Source organism: Tachypleus tridentatus, chromosome 2 (assembly GCF_004210375.1).
Source record: "Tachypleus tridentatus isolate NWPU-2018 chromosome 2, ASM421037v1, whole genome shotgun sequence".
NCBI lineage: Eukaryota > Metazoa > Arthropoda > Merostomata > Xiphosura > Limulidae > Tachypleus > Tachypleus tridentatus.
The window spans coordinates 52,921,193-52,933,832 of NC_134826.1; the positions used below are offsets into that span (position 1 = coordinate 52,921,193).

Genomic DNA, 12,640 nt, shown 5'->3' on the forward strand with positions numbered 1-12,640 from the left:
GTGATAAATCGTCCCAGTTATGAACACGACTTATTATCACCAGTCGTTGTGACTATCAAATCTCTGAAACTGCCAGTCCTCAGAAGCTGTTGACGTTCTTTAAACCGTCAGTTAACCCCTCCCTTACTAATAGCAAGGTATGATTGGTCAATTAATTATTGGGTGAGGTTTGATCTGACGCGGGTTATAACATATCAATAGTTTTAGTAATGACAGGTTCAACAACTTTCGCATAATATAAGGAGTGAGAGGAATGAAGCGAAGAAAAAAATCTATAATAACAAATTACGAATTTTTAACGGTAGTAACTTGATCGATCAATGTATAGTTTCGGTTTCGATTTTTGTTTGTTTGTTCTACACAAGTAATACCAATTCTAGCGTCCTTTTCATATCCTTTAATCTATTTCAGTCTCTAGTTTTATAATTTAAACACAAAATACACAACTTTTAAAAGAGTTTAATTAATTGTTTTATAGTTTAAACACAAATACACAACATTTAAAATTTCATTAATTGTGTTATAGTTTAAACACAAATTATACAATTTTTAAAATAATTTAATTAATTGTTTTATAGTTTGAACACAAAATACACAACTTTTAAAATAGTTTAAATAATTGTTTTATAGTTTAAACACAAAATACACAGCTTTCAAAATTAATTAATTGTTTTATAGTTTAAACACAAATTATACAACTTTGAAAATAGTTTAATTAATTTTTAATAGTTTAAACACAAATTATACAACTTTGAAAATAAATTAATTAATGTTTTATAGTTTGAACACAAAATACACAACTTTTAAAACAGTTTAAATAATTGTTTTATAGTTTAAACACAAAATACACAACTTTTAAAACAGTTTAATTAATTGTTTTATAGTTTAAACACAAATTATCCAAATTTAAACAGTTTAATTAATTGTTTTATAGTTTAAACACAAAATACATAGCTTTAAAAATTAATTAATTGTTTTATAGTTTAAACACAAATTATACAACTTTGAAAATAATTTAATTAATTGTTTAATAGTTTGGACACAAAATACACAACTTTGAAAACAGTTTAATTAATTGTTTTATAGTTTAAACACAAAATACACAACTTTTAAAACAGTTTAAATAATTGTTTAATAGTTTGAACACAAAATACACAACTTTTAAAACAGTTTAAATAATTGTTTTATAGGTTAAACACAAAATACACAACTTTTAAAACAGTTTAATTAATTGTTTTATAGTTTAAACAAAAAATATACAACTTTTAAAAATTAATTGATTGTTTTATAGTTTAGACACAAAATACATAACATTTAAAAGTTAATTAATTGTTTTATAGTTTAAACACAAATTATACAACTTTGAAAATAATTTAATTAATTGTTTAATAGTTTGGACACAAAATACACAACTTTGAAAACAGTTTAATTAATTGTTTTATAGTTTAAACACAAAATACACAACTTTTAAAACAGTTTAATTAATTGTTTTATAGTTTAAACACAAAATACATAGCTTTAAAAATTAATTAATTGTTTTATAGTTTAAACACAAATTATACAACTTTGAAAATGATTTAATTAATTGTTTAATAGTTTGGACACAAAATACACAACTTTGAAAACAGTTTAATTAATTGTTTTATAGTTTAAACACAAAATACACAACTTTTAAAACAGTTTAAATAATTGTTTTATAGTTTAAACACAAAATACATAGCTTTTAAAAATTAATTAATTGTATAGTTTAAACACAAATTATACAACTTTGAAAATAGTTTAATTTATTGTTTTATAGTTTGAACACAAAATACATAGCTTTAAAAATTAATTAATTGTTTTATAGTTTAAACACAAATTATACAACTTTGAAAATAATTTAATTAATTGTTTAATAGTTTGGACACAAAATACACAACTTTGAAAACAGTTTAATTAATTGTTTTATAGTTTAAACACAAAATACACAACTTTTAAAACAGTTTAAATAATTGTTTTATAGTTTAAACACAAAATACATAGCTTTTAAAACTTAATTAATTGTATAGTTTAAACACAAATTATACAACACAAAATACACAACTTTTAAAACAGTTTAAATAATTGTTTTATAGTTTAAACACAAAATACATAGCTTTTAAAACTTAATTAATTGTATAGTTTAAACACAAATTATACAACTTTGAAAATAGTTTAATTTATTGTTTTATAGTTTGAACACAAATTATACTTTGAAAATAATTTAATTAATTGTTGTGCTTTAGTCATTGAAACTAAGACTCTGACTCTGTATGAAATAAATAAAAATTTAATCTTCTGGTTCATATTAGCCATTTTCCTGTGGCATAATTTTATCAATTTATTTTGCTTCGTTACGTCTTGTACTTAGTTGAATAATAGAGAACAAAAGAAATGCCATTATTATTGGAAAATATCGGACGAACTAAAACGTTACGTCTTGTACTGTTTGTTTTATTGTCTTTTCTCAACAAACATTATATTGTTGCTGGAATGATTTTAAACAATAGTAAAAGGTTTAACAAAGCAGAAGTGGTGCTTGGGTATCTGCTTTCTCCCACAATGCATTTCGCTACTGATAATCGTATCAGTTTTATTAATTTGGATTACGAACAGTGCTTATCGTAACGTGTGATGAAGTACAAACATGAGAAACAAACATACATCTGTATTCTGCTCAACAGGGGTGTCGAAACCCAAATTTTAGTGTCGTAAACCTGCATGTAAACCGAGGGGTGGTGTCCGTAGTAATGACGTCAGAGTATGTTGTTTTTTTCAACCACAGCTAGTTCAGTATTTCTCATTGTAAACTTTATAGGTCATATGTAATTTAAGATTCTAAATTGTTTATTTGTTTTGAATTTCACGCAAAGCTACTCGAGGGCCATCTGCGCTAGCCGTCCCTAATTTAGCAGTGTAAGACTAGAGGGAAGGCAGCTAGTCATCACCACCCACCGCCAACTCTTGGGCTACTCTTTTACCAACGAATAGTGGGATTGACCGTTACATTTATAACGCCCCCACGGCTGGAAGGGCGAGCATGTTTTATGTGATGGGGATTCCAACCCGCGACCTTCATATTACGAGTCGAGCGCCCTAACCACCTGGCTGTCGGGTGCAATTTCTAAATATATCAGAGTAAATAATTTGATTTGAAAGATATAGATTTGGTTACCATAACAGTTTAATATAAAGCCTCAACAACACAAATTTATTATACCGAGTTAACAGCGCATCTATAGATGTGTAGGCATAATAAACCTTTCTTTAATACGAACTCGATGGTCGTTAGTTTTTGTTTGACAGAAAAAAAATGTAATTATTTAGAAATAACTTTAATGTAATTTAAAAATACTAGGGATTTTTAGATGAAGCAGTTATTTAAACGTAATATAAGTAAATAATCTTCTTAACGTTGCTATGGTGACACGAAAAACAACTTAGGTTGATGCAAATTCCGTCTTTGTTTAAAGTTAAGCACAAAGCTACACAATAGGCTATCTGTGGTCTGCCCACCACGAGTAGCGACGAAACCCGTTTTCCAGCATTGTAAGTCCGCGGACATTCCGCTGTGCCACCAGAGATAGGGCAGAGGGCAAGTTCTGTCTTACAACAGTCAGATTTAGAATTAAATACTACTCGTAGTAATTATAATAGGTTTGTAGTTCACGTTCCAACAAACCCTAATAACACGGAGGATTTATATCACAAATTAAATTTAAATTTTCGTCAGAAACAGGCGAAGGTGATAAAATATACGTATTTTCGTTCTTATTATTTTTAAGGCCCATTCACAGCTGAGAATATGTGTAAAAGTGAATGCATATTTTGATTCTTTATTATTATTTCAGAATCATCCATGGGGGCGTCATAATCACATACATTACAAAAAAGTTTGTTTTCTGTAATTTCGCGCAAAGCTACACGAGGGCTACCTGCATTAGCCGTCTCTAACTTAGCAGCGTAAGACTAGAGGGAAGGCAGCTAGTCATCACAAGCCACCGCCAACTCTTGGGCTACTCTTTTACCAACGAATAGTGGGATTGACCGTCACATTATAATACTCCCACATCTGAAAGGGCGAGCATGTTTGGTGTGACGGGGATTCGAACCCGCAGCCTTCACAGTACGAGTCGAACGCCTTGACCCACCTGGCCATGCGGGGTCATCACAAAAAAGAGAAATACGAAAATAACGTTATTATGCAATGAAATGCGCTTCAGTAAAGATGTTTGTTGTAGTTTGTATCAGAGGACAAACAATGTTATAACGTTCTGAACAACGACGAACAAGTTTAGAATAGAAAAGATAAAATAGGCTTACATATTACTGTATATTAATACATATTATACATACATATTACTGTATATTAATACATATTATACATACATATTATTGTGTATTAATACATGTTATACATACATATTATTGTGTATTAATACATGTTATACATATATATTGTTTATTAATACATATTATACATACATATTATTGTGTATTAATACATGTTATACATACATATTGTTTATTAATACATATTATACATACATATTATTGTGTATTAAATATCTCGAATAATCAAAACTTGTTTTCTTTTTTATCTGTACCTCATAAACAGGCAAGAAACTGAAATCAACCTGTTTCGCTGAACAAAGTTTTCTAACACTGATTATATAATATTTAGCTAGAGTAACGAAAAATATATCTTGTGAACTTTCATCTGTACTTATACGTTTGATGTTTTGTGTGAGCTAGATAATAAAATAGTGGACAGCCAACAATCAGCCATATATAGTCTCTGTACCAAGGTCTGTCTCTATTTCGTGTGCCGAGTGTTCCCGTCAAGGTACAGCCAGACCCAGAAGTCTTTTAGTAGAAAAAACAAACCCTCATTTTACCGACATGGTGAGCCCGAAAATAACAGGGCTTTTAAAGAGGGCTACGACCTGTGGTAAGTACCTATTAGCGGAAGGCTGTAATTGTGACACGGCAGGGCGCACTGAGCGGATTCCAGTCCATTCTATGCTGGAAAAATACAGTTTCCTCAGGATGTCTATTAGGTGCACTTAGAAGATTTCATAATAGACATTTTGTAATTTAAAGGGAACCTATTATTCTATAATAACTGACAGATGGCCGCAACGTATTATCTTCCAAGCTACTTCTTTGTTACCTTTATAACCACTTTTACAAGACCAGGACTAAAATATATTGTTGATGTTATTTTTATAACCACTTTTACAAGACCAGAAGTGAAATATATTGTTGATGTTATTTTAATAACCACTTTTACAAGACCAGAAGTGAAATATATTGTTGATGTTATTTTTATAACCACTTTACAAGACCAGAAGTGAAATATATTGTTGATGTCATTTTATAACCACTTTTACAAGACCAGAAGTGAAATATATTGTTGATGTCATTTTATAACCACTTTACAAGACCAGAAGTGAAATATATTGTTGATGTCATTTTTATAACCACTTTTACAAGACCAGAAGTGAAATATATTGTTGATGTTATTTTTATAACCACTTTTACAAGACCAGAAGTGAAATATATTGTTGATGTTATTTTTATAACCACTTTACAAGACCAGAAGTGAAATATATTGTTGATGTCATTTTTATAACCACTTTTACAAGACCAGAAGTGAAATATATTGTTGATGTCATTTTTATAACCACTTTTACAAGACCAGAAGTGAAATATATTGTTGATGTCATTTTTATATCCACTTTTACAAGACCAGAAGTGAAATATATTGTTGATGTTATTTTTATAACCACTTTACAAGACCAGAAGTGAAATATATTGTTGATCTTCCCAGAGAAAGATCGTAAAGGTTTCCTACAACCGCAAAAAAACAACAAAACAATCCAGTCACTAACGCCCTGAACCCTTCTAATATCAGAGTTAAGTATATTGTCCACGTGTTGTCTTATAACAAAGACACATGGGGCTATCTACTGTATCTACAAGAGAGGAGTCGAACCCGTATTTTTAGTCTTACCGTTGTCACAACGGGGGACTAAAGTTGTTAAAATATTTATCTCGAGAAGTTTAAAATTATACGCTATTTATACGCAAAAAAACAACTAAACAATCCAGTCACTAACGCCCTGAACCCTTCTAATATCAGAGTTAAGTCTGTGTCCACGTGTTGTCTTATAACAAAGACACATGGGGCTATCTACTGTATCTACCGAGAGGAGTCGAACCCGTAATTTTAGTCTTACCGTTGTCACAACGGGGGACTAAAGTTGTTAAAATATTTATCTCGAGAAGTTTAAAATTATACGCTATTTGATTCGAATAACAGCAACCAAATTTTAAATTAAATAACGTTTAGATATTCAAAAAATATTATACAGTAGTAAAGTGTACTGAATATAGAGTCACATAGACTATTTTTTCTTCTTTGACGCAGGTTATTGATTAAGCAGCCAAAAACTGATAGACCTTTAACTGTGGGTTTTCTGGGTTTCCGATTATGGTTTTATCTGGGTCGAATAATCGTTTTCTCTTGCACTAAACATTCTACTGCACGAGACGTTTTTTTTCCTTATGCGAATCTTCACGTAAATAAAATGTAAATGTTAATATACTCGTTTTTCTTTGGTAGAGGCACTTACGATTAATATTGTTGTGTGGTGAACGGAAAAACTTAGTCGCACACAGAGATTAATAGCTAGAGGTCCACCTACCGCCTACTCTTTGCTTCGTCCTATACTGAAACAAAATAACGTCACGCACGTGCTGTTGGTCATCCCTGGGCACATGCAAGGGACAAATAACGTATCCATCATGCTTTCTTTTGGACCGCAACTTCTCGAACATTCTCATCAGCTATGACACTCTGTAAAATCTAGATGTACATTTGTTTGTTTGTTTTTGAATTTCGCACAAAGCTACTCGAGGGCTATCTGTGCTAGCCGTCCCTAATTTAGCAGTGTAAAACTAGAGGGAAGGCAGCTAGTCATCACCACCCACCGCCAACTCTTGGGCTACTCTTTTACCAACGAATAGTGGGATTGACCGTCACATTATAACGCCCCCACGGCTGAAAGGGCGAGCATGTTTGGCGCGACGGGGATGCGAACCCGCGACCCTCAGATTACGAGTCGCACGGATTTAACACGCTTGGCCATGCCGGGCCTCTAGATGTACAGTCGACAATAAGGAATTTCTTAAATGTTTTCGCCGCTGAAACAAAGCAACGTCTTCTGCTACCATGCCTTTGTTGCATTCTATACTAGCATTGTTTTGTTCGTAACCACAAAGCTATACTGTGGGCTATTTCTGCTGTACCCACCCTGAGTACGGAAACACGGGTTTTAGCGTTATAAACCTGTGTAAACAAACATATTATGAGTGGTTTAATAATATGCGTAATACAATATATTCTGTTCAGCCGAAGGTGTTCGTAGTTAAGATCCACTACATATCCAATTTCGGTTTTTATCGAATCTATTTGTTATGCATTCTCCTAGTGTCGAATATTGGAACTATTTACATTCAGATTCAGTTTTGGTTTTGAAAGCTCTCTATAAAACGGTCTACTAGCGTCGAATATTGGAACTATTGTATTTAGCTGCAGTTTTGGTTTTAAAGCTAACTATAAGACAGCCTGCTAGTTACAAACACTGAAACTATCACATTCAGTTTCAGTTTTTGTTAAAGCTATCTATCAGACATCGCTTAAGTACTGGTCTTGTCATCAAAATGCTGTTGTTTCTAAAGAGACTCGATGAAAAGTATGTCATGAATCAATAGTATCGATGAAGAAACATATTGATAGCTTTCTTTCCCCGAAACAGATGTAATTTAAAACTCTTCATTACGTTAAGTATTTTAGTTTATACAGTTATAAAGCGTTTGTTCGCGTACTTTTTTCCCCATAAAAATCACGTTTTTTATTTGTACTTAAGCACAAAGCTACACAAAGGATTATCTATGCTCTGCCCATCACGGCTGTCGAAAACAGGTTTCAAGCTTTACAAGTTCTCATACGTACCGCTGTGCCACTGGGAGCTCTTCTAGTTTTAACAAAACATATGACATAAAAAATAAGTGCGTCTAGTCTAACGCATTAGAAGTTCTCTGCACTCTGTTAACCGTGGAGAATCGAACCTCTGACTTAGTCATATTAAGTCTATAAGATGACTCATCGGGGGATTCAAGAAAAGAAACATAATTTAGAGAACTCAGAGAAACTGTATCTCAGAACTTTTACTGATAAGCAGAGAACAACGTTTCGATCTTCCTAGGTCATCTTCAGGTTAACAAAGAGTAGAGAAACTGTTATGTGAAACCACGCGGAATTTGAACAGTGGAAATCACATTCATTCGTGTAAGTGTTAAAAATATGCAATGTTTTATTGGTTAATATTAACTGAATTTTGTTTGCTGCTAAGAGTTTGTTTTCCTTCCCGCTATTTCTCTCTGAATATACAATCAACGGTTGAAGTTTAGCCTAGTTATACAATAAATGTCAACTTTTGTTATCATTTTATAACCATTCTATCAGAACTTAAGCCTAAAAAATCACCAGATTTGTTGTCGCGTCTTTTAGGGCCCTAGTTTTCAACAATGAATTCTATATTTCTACTATAACGGATTATTATTACCACTGGAATTATCCATGACAGTAAGTGGAACTGCTAGCAAACCAACAATTATGGCCGACTCTGTTGACGTGTCCAGTACAAACTCGAGATTTGTGGAATTAGAGCAGTGTTGTGTGCCACTTTTGGTACTTCTTGGAAAATGTTAAAATATGCGAAAGGTATACTTAAAGTCGATGGTGGTAAATAGAGGTTAATGTATCTCTACCATTGCTGGAAGCTTCCAGTAATATCCGTGCTGTGACAGGTCCTTCTTCAAACCGCTCGTCTTGCTGTTGACGGACCAAAACACGTCACTACCACCTCTAGAGCCGTCCTAACTTTCTGTACACACATTCAAATATCAAAATGTATTTACTAATGAATACTACATATATAAAGTTTCCGTTCAAGAAAACGGAGTTTTAAACGATTACGTATTAGCTTAATCCAATCCTGAAGTCGGAATCGAAACAAAATCTCATTTTGATTTACTAATAACACAGATTATTTCTACATATTTAGCTCGAACCTTTTAAATCCATCACAAAATAAACAATTCGTTTGTTTAGGAGAATTTCTACTTCAGGATTGGATTAAGGAACCAGAAGCTGTTTTGGTCTAACATTTCGAAATAAGAAGCACGAGACTAGCCGACTTTATTCGCAATATTTTGTAATGATCGGTTCAAAACTGTTATTTGAGATTATTCTTGTCATCAAGGATATTAGGATATATCTTCTGTATCTCGATGAGACAAATGTCATTCTGAAGTTAGACTGCTATATGTGATCTGAAGTTAGACTGCTATATGTGATGTGGATGTTTTAAGTTTCAGTTTCTGTTTTATTTGTTAAAATGAGACACCGCTCCGACTATACAACTGTTATTAAATAAGGATGGTGGGTAAATCCTAACCACCACTCCTAACATATAATGTAGTTAAATAAGGATGGTGGTAATCTGGTAAACTTTAAGTACTACTCCTACAATGTAACTGTAATTAGATAAAGGTGGCGGTGGCGCGGTAAATCCTAACCCTTAAGTTTCATGTCTGTTCAGATGGTAACAGACTTCACTTGTTTTTTCATTTGCTGCTGTTCGCGATGTTTCGTTCAAGATCAACCATGTTTAAGTTAAAAGATATTTAGAGAAACGAATTGTTCTTTTTTGATTTGTTGCTTTTTTTTTGTTCTCTGTCTAAGAAAATGTTTTAGTTAACAGGTTATAAGTGCTTGTGAGACCAATGTTTGAGTTTTTACAACTGCCTTTAACAAGTGTAGCCACGTGCTGTCTGTCGATCTGGAAGACCAGACGGTGTTTATTTTTTCTCAAGTGTGTCCCCTTCACCTACTCTCCTATTTTCTTCTCTGTTACTGAAAAAGCCAACCATAATGGCGTCCGTTGTCTGGAACTGGGAGTTTCTTGTTGAGTTTAACAGGTCAATGGGCGGGACTAGACGAAATAGGCGGTGATAAGGGAGTGGCCTTGCATGAGTGAAATACGCTAAAAGACCTTGGAACGTTGCTAGGGTTATTGAAGAGGGTGTGCCTCTTTGAAAAGGCTCGTTTAGCTTAAGAGGATTTATGTTCAACGCTACGAGTCCTGTAAATATTGTATTTCTGGAAAGAATTTTAGAAACTAAAACATAACAACCGAAGTCAGGTGAATATTCTCAGATGAACTGATTCTGTCACATTTTGACGTTTATTTACATAACATTCATAAACTCTTTAATACGTCATCATCTACGTGTATTTTGAATACAAAAAGGACATAATTCTGTGGTCTTTATTTGCTTGTACTTAAGTACAGGGAGATATGATGGGTTATCTGTGTTGTATCCACCATGAGTATCGAAACGAAGATTTTAGCGTTTTCAGTCTTCAGATTTACTGCTGAGCAACGGGATAAAGGGGATGAAACTCAGTGTGGAAAATAACTAATGATTATAAAAAATAACTTTATGTTTCCATTTTAGAAGTTTGTATTTTCCAGTGTTGTTTATGGAGATTATTAAAAAATTTTCTTTTTTTATTTTCAGTTACGTGCAATAATACATTCAGACCGTTTTGAAGATCGACTTCATTGGCAACTTTGTGCAACACTTTTAAACTGAGTAGCACATCAGTAACATTAGACTTTAAGGATGCCATGACTGAAAGAAAACATCTCTCTCTTTACCCATCACGTCAGCGAGTTCTAAATGCCACAGTTTCGAGACTACATGAATCATTCTCAAGTTATTGTGATACAGCAAATGAAGCATAGAAATCGAATTTCTGTAGCGTGCTGCCCTCTATAGTGCATATGCCGTTTTTGAATCTTTCGAAATAAATTCTTGCCTACCTATGTTTTTAATCATCTTATTCACTGTAAAAGAGATTTTTCCATAAAAGTTTTATGACGAAAAAAAATACCAAATAAACATCTTGTAAATAAAATCCAGATATATTTAAAACAACCTTAAATACAACACTTTTTTTTGTGTGTGTGAACCAAAGTGCAAACTTAGGGACTTATAAACCTAAATATATAAATTAATGTAAAACAGAGCACAAACGTTGACTTGAATTTTTAAGTGTAAGTTACAAAATAGCTGAGTTTGGTCCGTTTTATTTTGTATTATTTTGGTATTTATAAGGCTGTTAACAATCACTTATTTTATTACGGGTGCACGAACCTTCTTATAGGGTCGTAATGGTGTTTATATATTTATAATTGGCTGTTAATATGCTTGGAAAGGGATTTAGCTGATGTCTTAATTAAATCGTGAGATGTTCTAAGCAGGCATTTACAATCGTTCCTCAATAAAGTTGAGAGAGTTAACCTGTAGACGAAATGTATATTAAAGACACATGCTGACTGGGCCACGCAGGTGGAAGAGGGAGTGACGAAACCGAACCAGATGCTCGGTAAAACGAACAAGCTGAGCACTAGGGGTCGATGGGGAGTACCTGATGGAAACCCCGCAGAAATTCTCCCGTAAATTACACGTAGTTAAGGAAAACATACGTGAGGCCTGTTTGTAGAAACATAGGCAGCTTCTATGGAGATTAGGCATAACAATTCAGAAAATATATTTCTTTTGTTCTGAATTTCGCCCAAAGCTATACGCGGACTATTTACGCTAGGCCGTCCCTAATTTAGCAGACTAGAGGAAAGGCAGCTAGCTAGTCATCACCACCCACCACCAACTTTTGGACTACTCTTTTGCCTAAGAATTGCAAAGCACCCAAATCACCTATCCATGCATGTGATAGATTGCGCTGTTCAGTTATATAAATATTGGTTACTAAACAATTGTTTCACCGCAAAATGAAGAACAATGTGTCTTAGATTATATTATTTACTTTGTTTGTTTGGAACTAAGCACAAAGCTCCAAAATGGGCTATCTATGCCGTATCCACCACGGGTATCGAAACTCAGTTTCTAGTGTTGTAAGTCCACAAACATAAAGTTATGCCACAAAGAGTGGTGGGCAACATTATTTAATACGAAACTCAAAATTTTTGGTCTGCATTTCAAACTACCCTCTTTATTGCTTAGTTTCAATAAGTTTTGATAGTTGATACACTTTTGGATGGTTAATATCACGTAATATTTGTTTATTTTACTAATACTGCTTTATTTAAAACAAAACAAATGGGTTTTTTTTTAGAATTACAAAAAACAACAATCGCAACACGTATGCATGTATAATTTTTATTTCGTCCAGATTATCTGTTTTTAAGAACAAAGCACCGTACTGTACGTACACTAATACGGAAATCTTCCTCATTCATACTTCACTAAGACAACAGTTTCAATGGCACGCACAAACATGCTCGCCCTTTTAGCCGTGTGGGCGTTATAATGTGACGGTCAATTCCACTATTCGTTGGTAAAAGAGTAGCCCAAGAGTTGGCGGTGGGTGGTGATGACTAGCTGCCTTCCCTCTAGTCTTACACTGCTAAATTATGGACGACTAGCACATATAACCCTCGAGTAGCTTTGTGTGAAATTAAAAACA

The 12,640-nt window shown here is 33.1% G+C and overlaps 1 long non-coding RNA gene across 1 annotated transcript in view; it reads left to right on the forward strand.

Annotated features, from left to right (window-relative positions):
- The window catches only part of LOC143243825 (uncharacterized), a 29,773-nt gene extending 17,960 nt beyond the window's left edge, over positions 1 to 11,813 (forward strand). The window contains exon 3 of the long non-coding RNA XR_013024779.1: positions 10,672 to 11,813. This is a non-coding gene — a long non-coding RNA (uncharacterized LOC143243825). The remainder of the gene's footprint in view (positions 1 to 10,671) is intronic.
- Positions 11,814 to 12,640: the final 827 nt, after the last annotated feature.